This window comes from Mustela lutreola, chromosome 16 (assembly GCF_030435805.1).
Source record: "Mustela lutreola isolate mMusLut2 chromosome 16, mMusLut2.pri, whole genome shotgun sequence".
In the NCBI taxonomy this organism is placed as follows: domain Eukaryota; kingdom Metazoa; phylum Chordata; class Mammalia; order Carnivora; family Mustelidae; genus Mustela; species Mustela lutreola.
The window spans coordinates 36,819,222-36,834,084 of record NC_081305.1 but is presented as its reverse complement, the minus strand read 5'-3'; positions in this window follow the sequence as shown (position 1 = coordinate 36,834,084).

Genomic DNA, 14,863 nt, shown 5'->3' with positions numbered 1-14,863 from the left:
TTGATCTTCCCCCCCATGGTTGCAAAATGGCTGCCAAGCTATACCTATTATGATCTCACACAGAGCACTTACAAATAGGACGGAATAAGGGATTCTTCAGTCATCTTTGTCTATTTCATTTGGAGAAGAAAATATTATCCAAAGACCCCCAAAATTTCTAAGTCCCCTTGACCAGAACAGGGTAACGTGTTCTTGCCCTTGTTGCAAGGGAAACTTATAAAAAGAACTTCTGTGGTTGATAGCCTCTCTCATGGAAGGTGGGATATTTAAACAAAACAATGTGAAGAGATGGTTGTTGGCTAGGATACAGATTTTGCCCCCCTGGAGCAGGTTGGGCAATGCTTTCTGTGGATTCACCTATGCTAGTCCTGCTATACACCAAGAAGAACCTGCGAGAAGCTCCCTGTTCGCACTCTAAGGTCATGAGGCCTCAACAATAGTCTAAATAAAGACTCCCAAAGATACCCACAAACTAATCCCCAGAGCCTGTGACTATGCTTCCTTACATGGCAAAAGGGACTTTGCAGATGTGGTTAAATTAAGACTCTTGAGATGGAAATACTGTTCTGTTGGATCCAATGTAACCATAATGGTCCTTATAGGTGGTAGACAGAGGAGCAGAGTCAGAAGAGATATGACTATGGAAGCAGAGGTTGTAGTAATGTGATGATAAGTCCCCAGAAACTGGAAATACAGGCAGCCCTTAGAATCTGGAAAAGTCAAGAAAGAGATTCTCCCCTAGAGCCTCCAGAAGGAACAAAGCTCGCCAACATGTTGATTTTTAGCCCAGGAAGATCCATTTTGGATGTCTAACCTTGAAAATGGTAAAATAATACATCCATATTACTTTAATACACAAAGTTTGTTGTTGTTTATTACAGTAGCATTAGGAAAGTAACCGAGCTCTGGGTCATCAGGCCTCCAAGAGTTCCTAAAAAATGGCCTTTTCATCATCTTCCAGAACCCCTCTCTCCCTGGGGCCAGCCATGTGCCCATAGACCTGGGCCATTCACGCCATGTTCCCCATTCCTTCATCCTCCCCATCCCCCTTCTCCATACTTCCAATCTGCCCCTTTCTCCCCATACCCTTATCCTTCCCATCCTCCCCATCTGCCCTTCCCTAACTGCCTCCTCCCGCATTCTCCCAAGCTCCTTACATCCCATCCTCTCTACCTTCACAATCCTCCTCATTCTCCCTTTCCCCTTCCTTTCCATACTCATCATCCTCTCCATCCCCCGATCTTCTCCATCCTCCCCATTATCCCCTCCCCTCTTGCCGTTTCCCAGGCTTCCATTCAGACACCTGCGCCTTACTGAAACACTGTGGAGGTTAAGCTACTAGGCACAGGGGTGCTCAGTCAGGCCTACCTCTCTGCTGAGACCCACCTGGGGACCTTGTGTTATAGCTCTCACTCCTCACTTATGAGATTTTTGGCCCCCTTTTTGCTAATATTCACAGTAAAGCCTTCTCATCGGTAAGACTCCCCAGTCCCAGAAGAGAGAGATACCTGTGGCTAGAAGGCTCCTAGGGTTTGGTCCCCAGTGTCTGGGCAGTGAGGGGTAGAGCAGCCTGGCCCATCGACCTTGGCTTTTCTGTAAGGGGTGGTGCCAGGGAAGAGGGGAGTTCTTCTCCATCTAGGCTGGGGCCTGACCACCGCAAACCAGGAGAGGAATGATGGTGAGCGCAGCAGCACAGAGGGCCTTCCCTGCCTCTCCCACCCCTGCACATGCCCCCATCCCTGGAGAGTAAGAGTTGTAATTCAGTAGCTGTGGTGCTGCATCTGAAAATAGCAGTGAGCTTCCTGGCTCTGCAAGAAAGAGTTTCGCTGGTTCTGAGCACGAGATGGGGTACTGGCAGGGGAGCAATGTGGAGATAGTTTCCTTAGGCCCTTCTAGCCCAATGACAGGGCTTTTCTGGTGAGAAGAAGCTGATGCCCCCTCTGCTGCCTCAGCTAATCGCGAGTCTCCTGGAGCCAGCTTCACAGCCCCGAGTCTGAGAAGTAGCCGGGTCAGCAGCTATGCCTTTTTTAACTCCCAGCCCACAGGGATCTCTTCTTTCAACTTGAGCTTTATTGTCCTCTCCCCACAGATGGTATTCCTCTGCTCACTTACTGCCTGCTCCTGGCCCAAAATGGAGGCAACACTGGATCCTTTCTAAGGCACAAGTGCTCTGCTGCAGGTCCCAGTCCCAACAGACTGAGGCCTCACTGTCCTGTGCAGACTGCACCAGAAGTATCGACAAATCCAGTGGACACGCCCGTGAGGCCAGTGCTCACCACTCTGGAGATCACAAACCCAGCAAAGTCAGTGGGTAGGGCAAGGTTTTGAGAGGATAAACTGCATTCAGGACCGACAATTTGACATGTGTCCAATATCAAGTTTGTCTCCCAAGCACTGCCCAGGGAGAAAGTAAAATGTCCAGAAAACAAACAAGTCTCACCCAGGCTGACTAGAAGATTAGGGAATTGATCTGACTCACACATGTATATTAAAAGTAAAGCAAAATATAGGGGTGCCTGGATGGCTCAGTTGTTAAGTATCTGTCTTTGGCTCAGGTTATGATCCTGGGGTCCTAGGATCAAGCCCCACATCAGGCTCCCTGCTGGGCAGGAAGCCTACTTCTCCTTCTCCCACTCCCCCTGTTTGTGTTCCTGCTCTTGCTGTCAAATAAATAGATAAAATCTTTTTTTATTAATTAAAAAAAAAAGTAAAGCAAAATATAAAAAATTAAAATTAAAAGGCTCCTGCACAGGACAATGCCTACTTTCAGAATATCCTTCATGCCTTCCTCAGCTAGTGATCTCTGTTCCCCCTTCTTTCCCCAAAATTCCACTTCTATGGAATATGGGGTTAATCTTATATGTTCTAACCCAGTTGTGGAGTGTGGTCATTGGTACAGAGCACTCCTGAATACACACACTGCTGGAGCCCTAGAGAACATTCATGGAATCCTAGGAGCTAGGACCAAAGGGGAGGTGGGGTGATATGGCGATGTGAAAACCATCAATGAAGGATTGGAAAGCAGCTGTAGGATTCCTTTTGCTGTCCCTCTAGGAGAGTTATCTTGAGGAAAACAACCTTGCCCAAGGTCACATACCTTCCAGAGAAGCCCACATCCAGTGACTGCTCAGTGGAGGGAGGGTATGAAGTCTCAGCCCTCATCCCACCAGGAGCATCTCTGCAGGTCCACAGCTGCAGGACTTCTTGCAAGGCTGGCTGGGACCTCTGTCAGTCCTGCATCCCAGCCCAGTGTTTCCCTCTGCCTAATCCTGCTCCTTTCTCCCCTCTTCCAGCAGATGCGGATCCCTACAGCTTCTCCTAATAACATCCTGCCTGTTCATCTCCATCTCAGAGTCTGTTTCCCAAGGAGCTTAATCTGTGATGGGATTCCCCTGGGCTTACAGGAAGTCTTAGAGCCATGAAGTCAAACCCATGTTCAGACCCACCCATTACCACTACAGACACTTCTGTGCTTAGGGACAGGGATAGGGACTGCTGCTAGACAACAGGCTTTGTCCCCAGGGCTTGCTTTTTGTCTGGCACCTTCCAGGAAGCTCTCAAAAAGACTGCTCAGGCAAAGTGTTCCCAGAATGGCTGGCTGCCCAGGTCCTCCTGGCAGGGACAAAGGTATGTGATCTTGCACAGGGACACAGCTTTGTGCTATGATGTTCAATGCCACGAACGTCCAAGGAAAATGGGAGTGGAGGAGAGGTCAGTCTGCTTTATGTAAAGCCCTAGTGAACAGAGCTTTTCCCTCTTCAACAAGATAACCCTTCCAAATGAATGTCTAGCTCCTTGAGGTGGACAAGAAGAAAATTCCACATTGAGAGCCCTGGGAGGGGAACTCCTGAAGGACCACAGGAGTAAGGCTTATTCTGGTGGAAGAACTCTGGCCTCCTTACTGTTGATCACAGAGAATTAAATTTCCTCCTGCCTGCCCATTGCTCCCCCCACCTTTCCCCGAAAAGAAAAGAAAAAGAAATGATAAAGGCCCAGGAAGAATTCCCTATTCATGCTGCATGATTTGCAAAATCAAGATAAGGGCCACCAAGGGTCTTCGTTATTTTTATGTGACATCGATAAACCATTTTGCACTGCCCTCTGTTACCCGCCCCCTAAGCTCACAGCCACTCATCTTTTTGCACAGAGAAGCAACTTCTGGAACTTCATTTCTTTATTATAAACAGAAGCATTAAAACTGCTCCCAGCTGGTCTTGGTTTTTAAACAACAGTCTTCAGTCCCCCACTTCCTCTGGCAGCATCCTCTCCCTGTTTTGTTTAGTAGAACCCATCAAGGGGCACCCTCCAATCTGCTGCTGGCCTTGAGAGTACAGCTGCCATTCTCCTTCTGTTGGGGGCCTTTATCTTGGGGAATGTGTGTTAGTCTGAGCTCTCCAGAGGGGCAGAATCAACAAGACATATATAACAACAGGATACACGCACACAAACATCTTATATATACAAATTACTATAAGGAATTCACTCACATGATTCTGGAGGCTGAGAAGTCCAAGATCAGCCAGAGATTTGGGAGAGTCAATGGTATAGTTCCAGTCTCATTGTGAACACCTGAAAATCAGCGGAAGAGGTTGTAAGTTCCAGTCAGAGTCCAAGACTGAAGGTAGAAGACTGATATACCCCCTTAAAGATAGTCATGTAGAAAACCATTGTTCTTTCTTACTCAATCTTTTATTGTGCACAGCCCTTCAAAGGATTGGAGGAAGTCCACCCACAGTGGCGACAGCAATCTGCTCTACTCAATCTACCAATTCAAATTCTAATCTCATCCAGAAATACCTTCATAGATGTACCCAGAATAATGCTTAACCAAATATCTGGGCACCTTTTGGACCAGTCAAGTTGATACCTAAAATTAACCATTACAGGAAGGAAGAGCTGATCATAGAAAGGATGATGCAAAGAAATCCCTACATTGATGAGTCCCTTGGCTAGATCAGGACAGGAGAAGCAAAGAGTTCTTCTTCATGTGAGGAAGAGGCAGGCTTCAGGGCTATCGATGAACAAGTCACAGTGTGGTGGGTACCTCCTGGTGCATCTAGACCATCTGTGCATCTCACCTTACCGGGCTTCGAATCCTGTAGCCCCCACCCCAGCTGTTCTGGCCAAGTGTCTCTTACCAGCTCCTGGCTCTAGCCTGTGACCCACAGCGGGATCAGGATTTTCACATTTCCTGGGTTTACCCTGGCCATAAAGAAGGCATGGCAGCTGGATGCCTCCTCCTGAGGTCTTTTTTTTTTTTTTTTTTTTAGTTTTTATTTATTTATTTAAGTAATCTCTACACCTAACATGGTACTCAAACTCACAACCCTGAGGTCAAGAGTAGCATGTTCTTCCAACTGAGCCAGCCAGGCGCCCTCCAAAGTTCTTATAGAGAAGTCAAAGCTCAAAATTTTCATTTGGGGAAAAGGGCCTCTAATAAGAAGGCAGAGGGATTCTGACTGGCTCTGACTAGTTAGGACTTGAAAACAATGACTTAAATAATGCAAAAGAATAAAACCAAAAAAGGAAAAAAAACACAATATTTTTCTTTCAGGTAATAAGTCTAAGCAGCCCTGGGCTGTATGTTGACCCCGTGCTGTCATGGAAAACTTAGTTTCCTTTCATCTCTCAGCTCTGCTGATCTTTAGGGAAAGGTCCTCAAATTTATGACTTTATGATGGCAGCCACTTGTCTGTGTGGCAGGCAGAAAGGAAGAGAGTATGGGTATATCTGGGTGGGGGGGGGGTGTAGGGCTAAAGAAGCCTGTCACCTCCATGAGCCCCTCCTCTTTGTAAAAGAATTGCCCAGAAGCCCCATCTCATGACTTAAGCTTATCTCATGTTATTTATATCTGTAAGCAAGCAGGACATTCTTGGTAAAACCATGCATCGTTACATCAGTATGCCAGTCACCAGCTTGCTGAAGCCCAGACTGTGTTCAGTGGGGCCACTGTACTACCTTCCTCTCTCAGCTTTTCTTTTCTTTAGCGAAAGTTGTAGCATGAGGTCAGTCTCTTCTTTTTCTTGCTTGCTCAGAACATCTCTGTGTTTTAGTTATAAGGGGCAGAAATCTAATCTAATACATTCATCCGGAAGGAAAATCTGTTGGCTTAAGCAACCATATTATAGAATGAATAGAGGTAGAGCAGAGCAGAGGTAGGGTTTTCCTTAGTGATTCCTAGAACCATGGACTCAGAACGTTTCTAGTCTCTCTCTCTTTCTCCTCTCTGCCTTTGTTTCCCTGTCCACATCAACTTGACGATGTTCTGGCCCACTTATTGGACTTTATTCACACGTCAGAGGTCAAGGACAAGGGGTACATACAGACACCATGCTTAAAACACTACAACCAGAGCAGACCCCTTTCTGTCAGCTTCAGTACGAAAAATCTTAGTGATGACTGGTTGCCTCAGCTTAGTCAGACGTCCTTCCTTTGCCAAATCACTACAGGCAGGGAATAAGGATCCCCTAATAGGCTCTATTACACCTCTTCAGAACCCACAGCTAGATCAATGTTGAAGAAGGGAAGTCAGAAGAGAAGATGATTAAGGGATCCTAAAGAATGTGGGGATGGCATAGGCAAAGCTGCCAAAGGAATTGTATTTAGACACCAACCTCAAATCCTGTGTGCCATGGCTTCCTGTATCAGTCCTGTGCCTGTTTTAGCATCAGTTCATATTTTACCTTTTCTCTGTTCTGCTCTGTATCACAAGAGGTCTGACTCCCACAGGCTGCTTTCTCTATCCAGACTTGCATTGTAACTTCCAACGGGTTTAGCCAATGGTATAGATTGGAGGATGGGAGAGGCAGGGTGTTTCTTTACCTTTCTTTCCGCCCTGGGCAATTTCTCTGGCAGCGGTTAGTTTCCTCTGTGGCTCCAGCCCCAGCAAATGGGGTCCTATGGTTAAGTTTCACAGGTCCTTGGTCCCTAGGCTTCACAAACTCTGCCTCCTCCTTTAGTTCAATCAGCCTAAGGGAAGCAGTGACTTTCTGCTCTTGCTAATCTCTGGGTTTACATCATTTATGCAATCACTTGGCTGCATTAAATTTTCCTGTTGTAAAAGCATAAAGGGAGTTGTTTTCCTAGTTAGACCTGATTTATATACCTCCTTTCTCCACACACATTCCCCCTCCCCCTCCTATGGACATTTGCAATTGAAACCTTTTCTGTAGCCTGGGAATAAAAGGTTCTGTCTCCAGTAAATGAATTTTAAACTTCAGCAAGCAGCTGTAGCAAGATTACTCTGAAAGGGAGGGTGGCTATAGGTACTCACCTCTACTAGGCAATCACCCATTCAACTACTTGGGGAAATGCAACCAGTTCTCAATTAATTGTGAGTGGATGTGCCTAGAGAATCTACATGGAGACCTTCATTCTCTACCTGTCCTCACCTGCCTGTCAGCAGGAAAGAAGACTTCTTAATGTGAACAGAAACAAAGCCAAGAGCAGACAGTAAACTAGCAGCAAAACATCTAGTATAAAAGGAAATTACAGCACAATGGTTCAGCGATTTGTGTGTGACCTGCATTCTGTGTTACACAACCAATTGAAAGTTGACACAATAATGGATTTTTTTTACATTTGATTGCATATACTCTGGAATGTCAATCCAGGTAAAGGTCACACTCCTGTTAAGCCAGCTGGAGAAACAGTACTAGACAGCATTTCCTAGCAGCTGTTTTTGGGGAAAGGAAATAGTGTTTATATTATTTTTCCATCTAAAGTACCATTACATGTAAAATTATTTATTTTTCACCATCAGATCCCAAAACTACCTTAAATCATGTCCCTCATCTCTTCTTACCCCTTGTTGTAATTAAGGAAGGATTTCTGTACCAGTCAGGATAATTCAGTCTCTGCTACTGTAACAATATCCTAAATTCTTAATGGCTTATAACAATAAAGACACTTCTCACTCATGGAGCAAGCACATCCATTGAGGGTTGGGGCACTGCTGACTGGCACACTGAGACATTGCTCTGACTACCTTTTAAGGTCATAGAAAGTTACAGGGTGACATCTAACTTCTTGCAGCCATCTCTATTTTCCCAAAGTCACAATTTTTCCCAAGGTTGCAGCTCCAAAGTTCTATCTTGGTGGCAATTGAAACCCATGCTTTGTTGTTTTATAACAATCTTAAATGCAATGTCAACAAATGAAACTATTGATTTTCTCTGCCTCTACTTACCCCCACCTCAGTAAAAGACACCACTTTCTACCCAGTTGCTTATATCAAAAAACTAGGCATCAACCCTGTTTCTCTCTTTCTTTCAGGGGCTGCATTCAACCCAACTTCAACTGTTATTGATTCAACTTTCAAAATAGTTTTAGAATTTCTGTCTACTTTTCCCCATATCCACCGTATCCATTTATCTTACTTTAGCTCTCTTCCAGAAGTAGACCTTGATATAGGGATTAAAAATGCTAATTGTTTTTCTGGGAGGTGACAGAAACATTAATAGGGGAGTGAGAAAATGAGACATAATGAATGCACACACACACACACACACAAAAGGAGAAATGTCATTATTGAAACATCCAACCGCAGCCAACTAGAGCTTAATCTTGTAGGGAACCTCTGGTAAATGAAGAGGAACAGGTGCCTTAGTGCTATTCTACTGTTTTTGGGACAGGAGGTGCATATCATCAAAGAAGAGCTGCTCCTAGGTGATATCAATTTTTTAAATATCCAAGCTGTGCTGCAATCAGGAAGGGTAGCTTCACATGGCTTCGGAGAAAGTCTTCCAGGAAAAAGGCAGATATTGGCAATTTGAAGTCAGCTACCTCACTGAAGTGATACCATCTGAAGATGGATATGGGCGGGGGGGGGGGGGCACCAACAGCCTCTGCTACATCTGTCTCTTGACCTCTCAGGTCAATTTATGACCCACATTAAGGTTACCCTTAAAACAGTTGCTCTTCAGGATGGTGGCCACTCACAGTTAATGAACAAACAAACAATACAACAGGAAAGTTCGTGGGACAAGGTGAAGTTGGTCATTTTGTCCCAAGGTTGGGTCTTTGCTATTCGTTAGCTCACTCTTCCACCACCACTTCTAGAATCCCTTCACCCTTTGCCAGAAGTTCAAAGAGTCTAGGCTGCTTTCCTGGTAACTAGACTTTCATGCTTGGTGGATTTGAGCATCTAGTTACCATACCTTTGTCAAGCCATAAGAAGTTACCTATTTGCAGTTGTTAACATACAAGGAATCATCAAGAGTTGCCACCCAAGTAAGTTCCTTCAGTTCCAGACAAACTCCTCCTGGCTTCCACTATCTATCATCTATCAATCCATCTATCTATCTAATCATCTATCTATCTATCATCTATAGAGAGAGAGAGGGAGTAGAAACTCTATGATGATAAGCAGGTCCAATTACTTCACCAAGTTAGCAACTCCTTGCTTTGCCTGCAAGTATACTGATGTAAAAAATTCCAAATGACAAGGCAGCAGCTATCGCTTTAGATTTAGTCAAATTCACACTATGTCCCCTAGTAGAAATCTTCCTTCTAGGATTTCTAGTCCAGCAGAGACTGAAGTTCGGGAAACAGGAAGCATAAATTCCCCTAGTGGAATTATTAGGGAGGAGGGTCATCTCTTGTTTTCACTCCTTGCACCCTACCTATTGTGGACATAGCATCACATAAGGTCTTTGGTTCAAAATAGGTATTGCATCTTGAAAAACACCACCTGTAAGACCCAAAGGGCAATTCCCAATCTGGTGTCCTAGCTTCTTCTTGAAGTGGTCATTCCAGCATTCTCTGAGGTTGCCAATAAATATGGGCAATTTAATATATTAGCACCACCAGATTCACTGGTGTATTGGTAAATTGGCTTGTGTGTAAGAAAAACCTCCAATTTGTAGTTTGCCTTAGTCTTGTTAGGTAAATACTTCCACTATGGCCAATTTCAATCCATCAATGTTTTAACAATGATCTCTCAAAATTTCTGCGTATGTAACAGTTAGGTCTTCTGAAACAGAACTAACTGTCTGAAACAAATATAACACTTACTGGACCCTTTGGTTTTCTGCTACGTTGAACCTCCTTCTGTATAAATTTTGTCCCTTGGTTGGAAGCAATGTTACGTGAGATTTTCCTGACAATGGCATTGTGATACTGAGGCCAGAGAAAGCAAATCCTTACTAAGAATCAGTAACAGTCATAGGCAAGCATGAAATACTACCGCCTCCATGGTGTGATGTGCCTGATGTAATCAATTTGTAATCAGTGTGGCTGGTGGGTAACTTGGCGGTTATGAAGGAGCCCTGCTCAAGTTCCCTTTCCATAAATAGCCCATGGTTAAATGACAAGTACCTCCATCTATGGGTGCCTTCAGACTTTGCCTCTTGTTTCAAGCTTAGGGCACAGATTTCTTAGGCTCACAGTTCCTGACCAGCCTATTTTTACCCAAGAGGTGCCCCCTGACCTCGTGGAGACTTCTCATTCACCTCCGTTGGAGCTCCTTCTTACCCCTGTGGTATACCTTCTCTCTCTTCTCTCACTGGTGTCAGATTTGCATCACAATTGGCAGGCACTTCCTGTCTACTCTGCTCCCACTTCCTTTTATCTTTCACAGATAATGCATCCCCCAATAATTCTATCTTATTTCTTTTTTTTTTTTTTAACATCTATCTATTTATTTGACACAGAGAGAGAGATCACAAGTAGGCAGAGAGGCAGGTGGAGAGAGAGGAGGAAGTAGGATCCCTGCCAAGCAGAGAGCCTGATATGGGGCTTGATCCCAGGACCCTGAGACCATGACCAGAGCCGAAGACAGAGGCTTTAACCCACTGAGCCACCCAGGTGCCCCTATTGTATTTCTACTTCTATCTTGCTCCCTGTTTCCCAGGGACCCCACTGACAGTGTCCTGGACAGATGGTACATATTTAGAACCCAGCCTGGATATCTGCTACTGATCTGTCAGACGTTCAATAATGGCAGTGGCTGGATCAGTCTTGCTGAGAAACAGCCCAAGCTGTTGGAACTGTGCATAACCTCTACCAAGGCCACTATGGCTATTCTATTCATGGGCCTGCTGTACAAGCACTGGAGTGGCCAAAGACAAGTCATCTGGTCTGCCTAGTTGAGCAGTGCCTCTTCTGTAATGTGTGCTCTCTAGTGGCATTAGCATGTGAAGCAAATGTCCTCACACGTTGAGACTCGCCCATAAATCCGTCACTGAGCTTCTTCCTGAGACCTTGTTCTCCTTTATTCCAATTCTCCAACTCTATCCAAAGTTCCTGAACAACAGCCAAGGGATTAATAACCATCTAAGCCATTGACAACAGCTAAAAGTCCTGAATATTCTTTTTTTATAATTTTTTATTTTTTATAAACATATATTTTTATCCCCAGGGGTACAGGTCTGTGAATCACCAGGTTTACACACTTCACAGCACTCACCAAAGCACATACCCTCCCCAATGTCCATAATCCCACCCCCTTCTCCCAAACCCCCTCCCCCCAGCAACCCTCAGTTTGTTTTGTGAGATTAAGAGTCACTTATGGTTTGTCTCCCTCCCAATCCCATCTTTTTTCACTGATTCTTCTCCTACCCACTTAAGCCCCCATGTTGCATCACCACTTCCTCTATCAGGGAGATCATATGATAGTTGTCTTTCTCTGCTTGACTTATTTCGCTAAGCATGATATGCTCTAGTTCCATCCATGTTGTCGCAAATGGCAAGATTTCATTTCTTTTGATGGCTGCATAGTATTCCATTGTGTATATATACCACATCTTCTTGATCCATTCATCTGTTGATGGACATCTAGGTTCTTTCCATAGTTTGGCTATTGTGGACACTGCTGCTATAAACATTCGGGTGCACGTGCCCCTTTGGATCACTACGTTTGTATCTTTAGGGTAAATACCCAATAGTGCAATTGCTGGGTCATAGGAAAGTCCTGAATATTCTTATCCCGGGGCACTTCTTGCTCCAATCTGAGTAAATGACCAGGTGTACTGCTTAAAGTTCTAGATACTGAAAAGCTTTGTTTTTGTCTCCTCTGAAATGATACTACAGAATAGCACTTGTGCATTTTTGGTTTATACTTGTGCATTTTTGGTTTTATATCTTCTACTAAACCATTGATGAACCAAAGATTCTTCTTCCCTTTTCAGGTAGTCATACTGAAAATTTATAAGTCCACAGGTATAGAATGAAAGAAACTCATCTGTGTAACAGAAATAGGTAATATGAGGGTCTGGGCCAAATATTCATTTATTTGTAGTCTCTGGATCTACTTGGCCTGATTCTAAATGTACCATTGCCATTACATGATGACATTTTGTTGTACCTGCCCACCTTATGAATTGGCAATATTCAGCTTCAGGAGGCAAAGCTCAGATCATGTTAGGAAGCAATTTGATGTACTATGATCAAGTATCCAGGCTCCACTAGAGTCTAGTAGCATGTCAGCAGCTGCTGTTTAAATGGTGAATAATTTTTTGTTGCAGATGTGTTATGGACAGACTTGTTTCCTCCCCAGCTCCCCTCCCTAAATTCATGTATTGCAGCCCTAACTCCTACTATGACTCCATTTGGAAAGAGGGACTTTAAGGAGTTAATTAAGGAAAAGTGAGATCATATAGGTGGGTTCCTAACCTAATAGAACTGATGTTTTAATAAAAAATGGAAGAGACTCTAGATCTCTGTCTTTCTCTCTCTCTCTCATTTCTAAATATAGAGGAGAAACTATATGAAGACACAGCAAAAATGTGGCTGCTTGCAAGTCAAGAAGAGCTCTTATCAGAAGCCAACCCTGATAGCACTTTGATCTTGGACTTCTGGCCTCCAAAACTGTGAGATAATAAATTTCTGTTATTTAAGCTATCCTGCCTGGGGTATTTTGTTACAGCAATCCTGGTAGACTAATACAAGGCAGCATAGACTTGCTGCAAAACCTTAGGCATCCACATTGAGACTCATCTACTAGGACTTGCCTGAGATACAACATCCTGTCTTTATTTACTGTGGATACCTCTAGCACCCTGTTCCGTGGCCCACTGGCAGGACTGATTGCATTGCAACCTGAATATGCTCTTTTGCTCTGAGTTCCACTCAAAATTGGCATCTTTCTGAGTTATTCAGTAAATGGATTATTGTATTTTCCAAGTGTAGTATGTGCTACCTCCAAAGTTAAGAGGCTTATTAACTATTGTACATTTTTTTCTTTTCTTTTTTTTTTCTTTTTTACGATTTTATTTATTTATTTGACACACAAAGAGAGAAAGCACAAGCAGAGGAAAGGGCAGAGGGGGAGAAGCAGTCTCCCTGCTGAGCAAGGAACCCAATGCAGGGCTCTATCCCAGGACACTGGGATCATGACCTGAGCTGAAGGTAGATGCTTAACAAACAGAGCCACCCAGGTGCCCCTGCATTTTTCTTAATGATCAGAGCTACAGGTGTTAATACTGCCCAGCATTTCTCAGATCATCTTGAATCCATGTATTGTTTATCTCCCACCCACTGGTGTATCCATTATACTTGCCACTTCATGCTCCCCAGGTTTGATGACTATTATGTCACTTGGTACAGTGACAAGGGAACGTCAAAACAACCAAAGTCAAAAAGAGCAAACTAACTGGACTGGACTGTGACAGCAAAAGAGTTAAGTCAAATTTCTGCCAAGACTGTGAATGTATGCTGCTGTTCTTTCCCAATGAGCATGAATGTCTTTTCATTGCTCCTTGTGATAGACTTCTGTGATTTTTTTGTGTGTGTGATTGTATAGAATACATTCACCAGATCAATAGCTGCTACGGATGCCAGAGATTAGGTTGATCTATTCTAGTAATATGATTTCTGCTCTAGCGATGACAATTAGGGCTACAATTTGGTTACATTTGTGGTAGTTGTTTTAATTTCCTATGGCTCTTGTAACAAATTGCTGCAAACTTGGTTGCTAAAAACAACACATGTTTATTCTCTTATAATTTTGGAGGTCAAAAGTTTAAAATTAATTTCACAGGGCTATTATAACAATAGGGCCATGTTTCCTTTTTTAGCTCCCAGAGTGCATTTTTCAGAGCTCATGACCCCTCTTTACACTTTCAAAGCCTGAAACATTGTACCTGACTCTAGTTGTTGCCTTCTTCTCCTGTAGTCTGATCTCCCTCTGCCTCCCTGTCATTAGGACACTTACATTCAGGGTTTACCTAGATAATCCAGGACAATCTTTCCATCTCCATAGCCTTAATGTAATCACACATTAAATTATTCTGCAAACTCCCTTTGCAGTGTAAATTAGCACTCAGAGTTTTCAGAGATTTTAGGACCTGGGGCTTTGGGGATAATTTTCCACCTACTGCAGAAGTCTATTCTCATCTACCACGGCCAGTTGTTCACTGCCCCTCCACCCACACACCCCAGATCCTATTAAGAATCAGAATAAACCCCAGGTGAATTAAAAATCAGGAACAGGATGAAAACCACCCTCATTGCATCCTTTAATCCTTGAGGGCTCCCTGCTATTTTACTTGGAATGTGCTATTGCTTTTGACTTAGTATCTTTGCCAAAGGGGCAGTGTCAGGAGTTTGCATTTGGATTTCCCTACCATATCCTTAATTTGATCTTGACCCTGAGGCCACATTTTGGTGGTTGTACCCTGTATTTAATTTCCACCCAGGTTTTTAATTTACTCAGAGGGGATTTTTCTGGTTGAAGAAACTGAAGATGAGAAAAAAAGGTTTTGTTGTTGTTGTTTTTTTTTTTTCCCACGGACCAGAAATTCCTGTCTCCCTTATAGTTCCTCTAAGGTCTGTTTGCAAACTGAGAGTTCTTTCTTCAGTTTATTCCACAAATTAGAAATAAAGAGCCAGTTGATATATTCAGATACTGCCTGAAGTCTCCTTT